Here is a 9,041-nt window from a genome sequence, read left to right on the forward strand (position 1 = left end):
CATTGTATGAAGATTGCCTTCATACTTGGCATTTTGGCTGGCTGTCTCAGGAGGGTCACTGTTGTACAAAGTGATCTGCTCTATCAAGGGTGGAAGGGAAAAAAGGATGAGCTTCTGACCTATGATACAGGAAGTCAGATTGTTAGAAGTAGAGCTGGTAAAAGACAGAGAAGACACTGGGGAAATCCAGCAAGCCAAGAGCATCATGTGGTGTGTGGACATGAGGGAAAATGGAAGTCTCACTGTTTAGGTGAAATAGAAGACTTTGAATAATCATAGATTCATAGGAAGTTGCAAAAAAAAAATACAGGGAAATCCCATATATACCTGTCACCTCTGTACCATCTTGATAACTATAGCATGGTGACAAAACTAGGACCTGAAGCCTAGTGTTTTTGAAACAGGTGATACATTGAAATAATGAAATCATGGCACTATTGCAAAGATAGTGTTGACATTTTTTTGAGCTATGTGCCAGTCAATACACAGGGCAGCTGGAATGCAAACAAATCAGTCTTGGGTCCTTCCCTGAGGGAGTTACAGAATAACCAGGAAGAATGACGTTAAATTAGAAATTATGCAGATGATTCATTAATGACAACTGTGATAAGTGCTATGAAAAGAAAATAGAGCCAAATGAAAAAAAAAAGTTGATTTCATGAGAGAAATCTTAACAATTTCCATGATGTTTAGAAATCTTATACAAAGATTTGCCTATGATTCTGGAGTAGCTACAGCTTTAAAGTTTGCTCCTATATATATTTATAATTGTGTCCTTTTCTGGGCTTATTTTTGTTAAATTTCTTGCTTTTCCCCCCTCTGGTCTGTGGAAGCCAAGTATGTCCTGGGATGAATGGACACTGACAGCTGTGCCCACAAATGGCAGTTTATGAGGGTGTTTTTAATGGAAGTCAGCAATTTGGCTGCAGAATGGGAATTAGAACTCAGAGACCTGCCCGTTGGTATTGTCAGCAAGTAGGAGTGAGCACGCAGAAACGGACGCCTGCCAAGGGGAAGAATTCTGGAGTGTTGGCTGTGTTTGACAAGACCCAAGAACATCTTGATTGTAAAACTTGCTGCCTCTGACTTCTGAGGGCCACTTTGGCAAGCCACACAGAGAGTTCAAATGTACAAGGTTCATTCATGTGGTTCACAGACAATGACCTACTTTGGGATCCTTATGGTATAAGTGAAGACGGGGACAATTAGATTTATATTCTCTGTTAAATCCAAGAAGTGGTATCTGGGCAACTCAAGCTGAACTCACACAAGAGAGTGACCCTCCCCACCTACTTGGTAAACTTGGTACAGGTGGCAGAAATAATACCTGGATAAATACCACTGGTCACTTAGGACATTTTCTTTATATCAACATTTGCTGTAGGAGGTCCTCATGTCTCCTGGCTTTTGCCAAGCAAACAGTGTGGCTTAGACAGGAATTGGGAAACAAAGATTTGCCAGAAAGGGCCAGGAGTAATGGGTCTTAGCAGTAGGGTTTGCAATGGAGTTTTTCCTCTGATGTCAACTCTGGTTTTTGTTAGATGCAGTCTCGAATTAGTCTATCAGGAGGCACATGATATATAGACTTTCCATCTGGTCAAGTGGAGTGTCCTTTGTAAGTTTTTATCCCTCATTCTATGTTCTGCATCACTGAGCCATTCAAAATACACTCTATAGAAGCAAGATCTCCACTTCAATCTCTGTATTTGGCCACCTGAAAATTCCAGTAACTGGCCTCCATCATTGAATAAGTGAGGGGAGGGTAAGGCCCCATGAAATCTATTGTCCCAACTTAACAATCCTCCAACTCTATGGGGAAGTCATAGGATCTGTTGATGATCCTTGTGATGTTAGTCTTTTTGTTTAATTTCACTTTAATTATAATTTTTAAGAATATCTGCTCTCTAAAATGCTAGAGTCAAGTTTGGGGGAATTCGTTATGGTTCACAAATGCTGGTGAGTGGATGGGTGGGTGTGCTCTTAGGCCTAGCAGCATTACAGGTAGATGCTGCTCCAGTTCCTGGAGGCAGGGCCAAGTCTCCCTATACCTCCCAGGGCCTGGCATTGTGCCCCACACATATCAGCTTGTGCTGCATGCTGCCTGCTTTGCTGTTGAAAACTTGTAACCAGATGGTATGGGGCTTAAGGGCTGGGATTTGGAGAAGATATATGATTTTGAATCCTGCTCCTGCCTCTTCTTCTCTGAGTCTTTGGGTAAATCACTCCACCTTTCTGAGACCCAGTTTCCTTATGTGTGAGATAGGGATAATAAGACCCACTACACAGAGCTATGAAAATGAAATGAGATGGTGCCTCACACTTGGTATGGAGCCTGTGGATTGTCTGTTCCCCCATTAGAGTGTAAGCCCCCTGGGGGAAAGGACATAGCTGTTCCCTGTTATATCCCCATGCCTGGCATATAGTAGGTTCTCAATAAAAGATTTGTCAGATTAATGAAAATGCATTATAGATTTTCCTGTGATATTACTGCAAAGAGAAAGAGAACAGTTTAAAGATTTGAGAAATGGTGGTATGAGATAATAATATTGGAAACAAACTAATTGGAGGTGTTTTTTTTTTATCAAAATGAGTTATCAATGTCCCTGCATGTTTATATATACATATATATTTTTTTAAAGATTTTTTTTTTAATTTTAGAGAGAGGGAGAGGGAGCATGAGTGGGAGGGAGAGAGCATCTCAAGCAGACTCCATGCTGAGTGTAGAGCCTGATGAGGGACTTGATCCCACGATCCTAAGATTTCAACCCATGTGAAAACCAAGAATTGGATGCTTAAATGACTGTGTCCCCCAGAACCCCCTCCGTATATATTTTAATAGAATTATGGTTTTTGGTTCCTCTGGAATATGGATAAGATTTCCTCTCTCTTCCATTCTTTCTCTTACCCTCTTTCTTCCTTGCTGTCTCTCTCTGCCTCCAAGATGAAACACAACAGTGCATTTAAAATATTTCTGAGCATTAAGAATGTAGGGAATAATCTTCATGGACCAAATTTATGTAAAGATGTGAGGTGTTTGAGTTTGTTATCTTCTCAGGGAAACTTAAATAAAGTTGATACAGTGTTTTTCTTTAGGAGTTACTCAGCTTTGTAATTCCATAGGTAATTAGTAATTTTTATGTTCTCCAAATTTCCAAAATCTGATATTGACCAGCAGTCAGTTTGGCGCATCACTATGTGTCTGACTCAGTTAGGAGTGAGGTGGGCACTCATTCAGAGCATTCATGGCAAGTCCTGGGTGGCTTTAACAATTCTTTAACTCACCACCAGATGGAGAAGGTACTCCACTGAAGTAGAGTCATGTTGGCCTTGACTTGAAACAAGTTTTGGCACTTTTCTCCTTTCTGGATTGGATGGTTAGCATTTTTTTGGATGCAGAAAAGAGAGCAACATATGAGGGCCTGTATTTTAGCATTTTATGTAGGAATTAAAGTACATGTTATTACAGATTTTGGCACTTATGCGCCCACTTAAAATATCTAAAGAGTTATGTATTTTTAACTCTTAAGAGACTGGTATTGACATGTGAGTTTGATTTTTTTTTTCTGAAGATAGATTTTTGATTTCCTATTTCATGACTTCCAGGCATGACAGGCTGACACCTCCTTTCTTTGTGGGATCATAACACAAGGTTAATAATTAGGAGCAAGAGTGTTGGAGATTCATAGCTCTGTATTCAAGTCTAAACTATTCCACTTGGGTGAGCCACTTACTCCGTCCTCCAGTTTCTTATAATGTGAAATGCTTATTTCACGGCATTGCTGGAGGGTATAAATGAGGTGACCTACCTGATGGGCCCTGCATGGCACCTATGCCACAGGTGCTTACAACAGCTGTATTTACTGTTAGCTATGAAAAGACAGTTAAGTACAATATTTCCTCCCCAGTTTTGTGAGATATAATAGACTATGCAATATTTTATATCTTTCCCCAATGAGTTAAAATTTCATACTATGCTAAATTATCATTTAATTATGGCCAACTGTCACCAGTATCCTTGGGATAGGCTATTCCAGTGGTTCTTGGGGGTAGTGATACTGCCTTCCCAGGGAACAGTTGGCAATATCTGGAGATACTGTTGGTTGCCACAATTGGAATGTGGGTGTTAAGTGGCATCAACTGCATAGGGGCTAGGGATGTTGCTAAACATCCTATAATGCACAGGACAGTACCCCACAACAAAGAATAATCTAGCCCCAATGTCAGTAGTACCAAGGTTGAGAAACATTGGGCTATAAGATTCTCAGTAGAGGAAAATTTCCTTGTCTTTGGTTTAGTCAATTCAACTTGATTAAATTCCAAACATCTACTAATCAGGACCTGTGCTATACCCTGGAGTTCCAAAGGATGAAAAGACACAGACTCTATCCGGGAGGGTCTGGGGTTGTGCTCTACTTATAAGCTAGTACTTGCCTGTTACTGTTTCATGAATGCCAGCAAAAGGCACAAGGCTCCTGGGTCAGAGACAAAGGACTTTTTATTTATGGTATAGCAAGTGGAATGAGCATCCTGTTGGCATGGATTTCCTTTATCCCCTAAGCCTTGCCAGGCAACATGAAGGTGCCTAGGTGGATATTAAGCATGCAGTGGGTTTGCATCACAGCTGAAGAACACAGAACTCAGATATTCCAATGCTCTTAACAATAAGTGGTAAGCAAATCTCTTCTTTGGGGGGAAGACATTACCTCATCCCTCAAGGGTAAGAATTATGTACAAGACACAGAGGATGTAGAGTAAGGTATTTCAGATTGGTAGTGTTTGAGAAGACTTCATGGAGGAGGAGATATATGAACTGGGTTTTGAAGGGTGAATAGGGCTTCAGCCCACAGACAATGGGAGAAAAGTTTTCTCTTTTCTTCCTGACAATAAATTAACTTCCCTCCTGTACATATCTCAGCACAGGTTGTGTGAGGACAGGGGACATTCTAGAAAAGTCCTGGCTGAATTTGATCAACTAGTGAGCATATGTGGACTTTTGCCAATTATGCTACAATATTATAAATTTACATTTAACCTTAATTTGCTGTGAGACAGTGAACTACATTTTTGTTATATTATTTTTTTCCCATGCTGCAGCTGTGGGCTTATACTGACCCATAGGAACAAGTCTCTCTACTCCCAGTAGACTCTTCTTCAGTACTAGAAGAGTATGTTAGGCCAAAGTTGATGGACTAGGAAACCCTGCTGGATCATCTCCAGAAGGCACTGCAGAGGTGATAAGAACAAGGAATGACTAGTCTAATGGGTAAGCATGAAAGCCATTTGGGTAAGCACCGGAACAGCGTCTTATTGCTCATGGTAGTATAATTTGGGTAGACTGGCTGTATTCAAAGCACCAAAGGCTGGGCAGGCAGGGTATAAATGGAGCCTAATTGTGGGGAATCCTATGTTATACTATCCTGGAGTAGAATATTATACCACAGTGAAAATTGTGGGACTGTGCTCCCTGCGTGAACATGGATAAATCCCCATCTTATAATCAGAAATCCAGAAACCATTCTTTATATTTTTAGCAGGAAGGGTTGAATGCAGGAAATCAGGTTCTACAAAAATATTGAAATGAATGAGGAAGAGGCAAAACCCAAGAGTGGGGGTGCTTCTTGCAGATCAAGAAGTGGCAGGCAGTCACTATTGCTACTGCAGAGCCCATGTGATTCTGATACCATCACTGCCTGAGGATGATGAACTTTGCCTTTGTCCTTCCATCCACCACTCATTGATGATAGAATAGAAACCTTGTTGGCAAGGGATTCTGGGAGTTGTTCTCAGGCCTTGACATCCTGTGTCAGAGCTGAGAACAAAGAAGGGGTGGGATGATGCTGGGGGTCAAAGACAAGAATAACAGGATATCTGATAAGACAGCTTCCTGAAGATCCCATATAGCACGATCTCATTGGTATACAATGATGTGTTAAACCTGGCTTGACCTGGCTTGTGAGATCCAATAATTAAATTTTCAGAAACTTTGCAAGCCAGTCGTTAAGCATAGCCAACATTAAAAATTAAATTAGGGATCCCTGGGTGGCGCAGCGGTTTGGCGCCTGCCTTTGGCCCAGGGCGTGATCCTGGAGACCCGGGATCGAATCCCACGTCGGGCTCCCGGTGCATGGAGCCTGCTTCTCCCTCTGCCTGTGTCTCTGCCTCTCTCTCTCTCTCTCTGTGACTATCATAAATAAATAAAAATTAAAAAAAAATCTGTTTAAAAATTAAATTATATAAATTTACAATGAAATGAATTATACTAAAGACAATGTTAATGAATATGCTAAACTCATCACCTAGTTATTTTACTGAATTTTACTATTATTTATGTTTTTGAGGTTATTTATATCTATTATATCTGTATGGTGAAAATCCTATATACTGTTGATATTACTACTATGATCTCTTTCAAACTCTGTGTTCGGTGGCATCACCTTGGTAGCTTGAAATAGGCCATAAGGGGTAAGTTTATAACTTAAATGAAAGAGATTGGCTAATGCTACAAACTGGGGCTTGATCATTTTATATCAACATACACATGTGGACATAAAAAGATGTTAATACTGATCAACAGATTAAACTTAAAACGTTGGTCATGTCTGTGGCTATTACATTGTGAATAGCGTAGGAATTGAGGAAATAGTCTTCCAGTATTTGAAAACTATTGTCTGATTCAACAAAGAGGTTGCTCACGTGATTGATGAGAAAGTAACTCTTTACCATATACTTTTGTCATTTTACTTTCTTCTTGTTAAGGTAAACAAAAGTATTTACCAACATTAATGCTGGAACTTCACTGGTTCCTCTACTGAAACCATGGGTTGGCTACAATTATTAAAGTGTGACAAAATTCAACAAAAAAGTTCTGTATGAATCAATTAACTGCACAGATTTACAATAAAGGATATTATGTATTTTATCATTGTTTGTAAATTGTGTGCTAGATGTCCTTTGTATCGAAAAATGTCTAACAAATTTTATATAGGGATATACATGTGGTCCCACACAGATATTTGATTTTGGGAGAGTGGCTGTTAAGCATTTACCATCACATCTCTGCATATATGACAAAGCAAGGGGGTGATGAGCAACATTCCAGATAGCAGTTACCTTGGGGGGAAGATCTAAACATGGATACACATCCAGGCCCCTTCTGCTTGGTCTTCCTCACCTCATTTGCCATTTACCTGGTCATCCAAATTCATCTCTGGGGAGTCACTGAGGAATCCTTCCCCCAATTCACATCTCATCACCAGCTGTTGTCCTCCTGGACGTGTCATGGTGTTCATGATTCCATGTGCTTGGAACCCAATGAGAAACACCTCTTGCCAGGGCTTCCTTGCCTGTGACACTCAGGGAGCACCCTGTGGCAGAGGATGTGCTTGCACAGAGACTGGAGCCAGGGAGTTCTGTTTCCCCTGGGTTCTTCAGTAAAGTGGCTGTGAGCATTTATCAATTTAGGCAGAGCCACGCTTTGCAAAACAAAACAAAACAAAACAATTGACGGAGGTATGTAATCAATATATAGAGGGAACTTGGGGCAGTTCGTAAGACAACACTGAGTTAGGTCCCTGAAAAAAAGAAAGTGACATCCTAGTAGGAAGTAGGCCCTGCAGAAACAAGAACACAGGAAAGGATGGGCAGAGACCATGGGGAGAGATCCAGTCCAGAGTGCTGGGGCTGCTGTCAGGGTGGAGCAAGTGAAAACTGGCACCCAAGGCTTGCCCTCGCCCCAGGGCAGAGAAAGGCCCCCAGCCTGTATCTGGAGATGGGACTCGGGCCCTAGGAGCTACAACACCTCTCCGCAACACAGCTGCCTCTCAGTGGAAGCTCCCAGAGGAAGATAAAGTTGGGAAAGAGGGCAGAGTATGGAGAGGAGCTGGGAAGTGGGTTCTGTGAGGCCGGAGCCCACAGTCCCACCCATGAGGGCAGGAGCTCATTCTGGAGGCTGCCTTCATCATCAGTGTGCATAGGACAGTCATCACCCATGCTCCAGGCAGGCACCCTCTCTGCTTGGATGCACTTTTCTGTACCAGTAGCACAGCTTCCACCTGCCTTCTTTTCTTCCTCCCCATGTCTCTCCAGAACACTGCTCTAGCTTAGGCTGAGCCTTTCCTGTCTTCAAAGGAGAGAGAGGAGGAGCACATAGTTCTATCAGCAGTACCCTGGGCCTTACCCTGTTAACATTAACATCTTGTTGATGACAGTTCTTAGATGTGGACATACTAATGCCCACGTCAACTCTGAGGCGAATGAACATATATATAATTTAGTTTTCAGTTCACAGGCAGGGTCAAAAAGCTTTTTCACCCAAGTTTGCATCTGAAAGCCTGGACAGTGTTCAATGTAGAGACCCAGACCAGGTGGAGCCAACTTTCCTAATGTGGTCCAGTTCCGTAGCCTGAGCTCGGCACAACCTGGGCCAGTGTGCTCTTTCAGGATGCGGCTCAGTCTCCACCGAGTGTTTCTAGGTTGTATGAAGACAGATTGCAAAGAAATGAAAGTGTGTTTGTGTCTGGTAATTTGGAAATTCACAATGTAAGGACGCTCTCCAGTCAAGGCAACCACAAAGTCTGAGGATACAAAAGGGCTTGACTCCACTTAATGAGGATACACAAATTGAAGATGTGGCTTCATACTTCTTCCAACAGAGCAAGAAGCTGGGTGGTCCTGTGCCCAAGGAGTTCATTCGGCCTACCCTGGAGGATGACTGTGTCTCGGGTCAGTCATTAAAGACCCTCCTCCTGTTTGTCCCTTCCATCAGCTGCCATGTCCCCTGGTGCATTAGCTGGAGATACAGTTCCCAGCTCCAGCCAGCCTCAGCACACCTCTCTTTTTGCAAGAGGCCCTGGCTAGCCCTGTCTTCAAAGGAGAGAGACTTTCCCCTTTCTCCTGTTCCCCTAGAACAGGAGGGGGCTGCTATGCTTCATACACATGTGCCTACCTCTCCCTGCTAGAACATTCCTTAAGGGGAGATTGCTACCTGTTTTTTTTTTTAACAGTCTGCAGTCTTACAGAGTCATTAATTCTTTGTTTCATCA

Source organism: Vulpes vulpes, chromosome 15 (assembly GCF_048418805.1).
Source record: "Vulpes vulpes isolate BD-2025 chromosome 15, VulVul3, whole genome shotgun sequence".
Lineage (NCBI taxonomy): Eukaryota > Metazoa > Chordata > Mammalia > Carnivora > Canidae > Vulpes > Vulpes vulpes.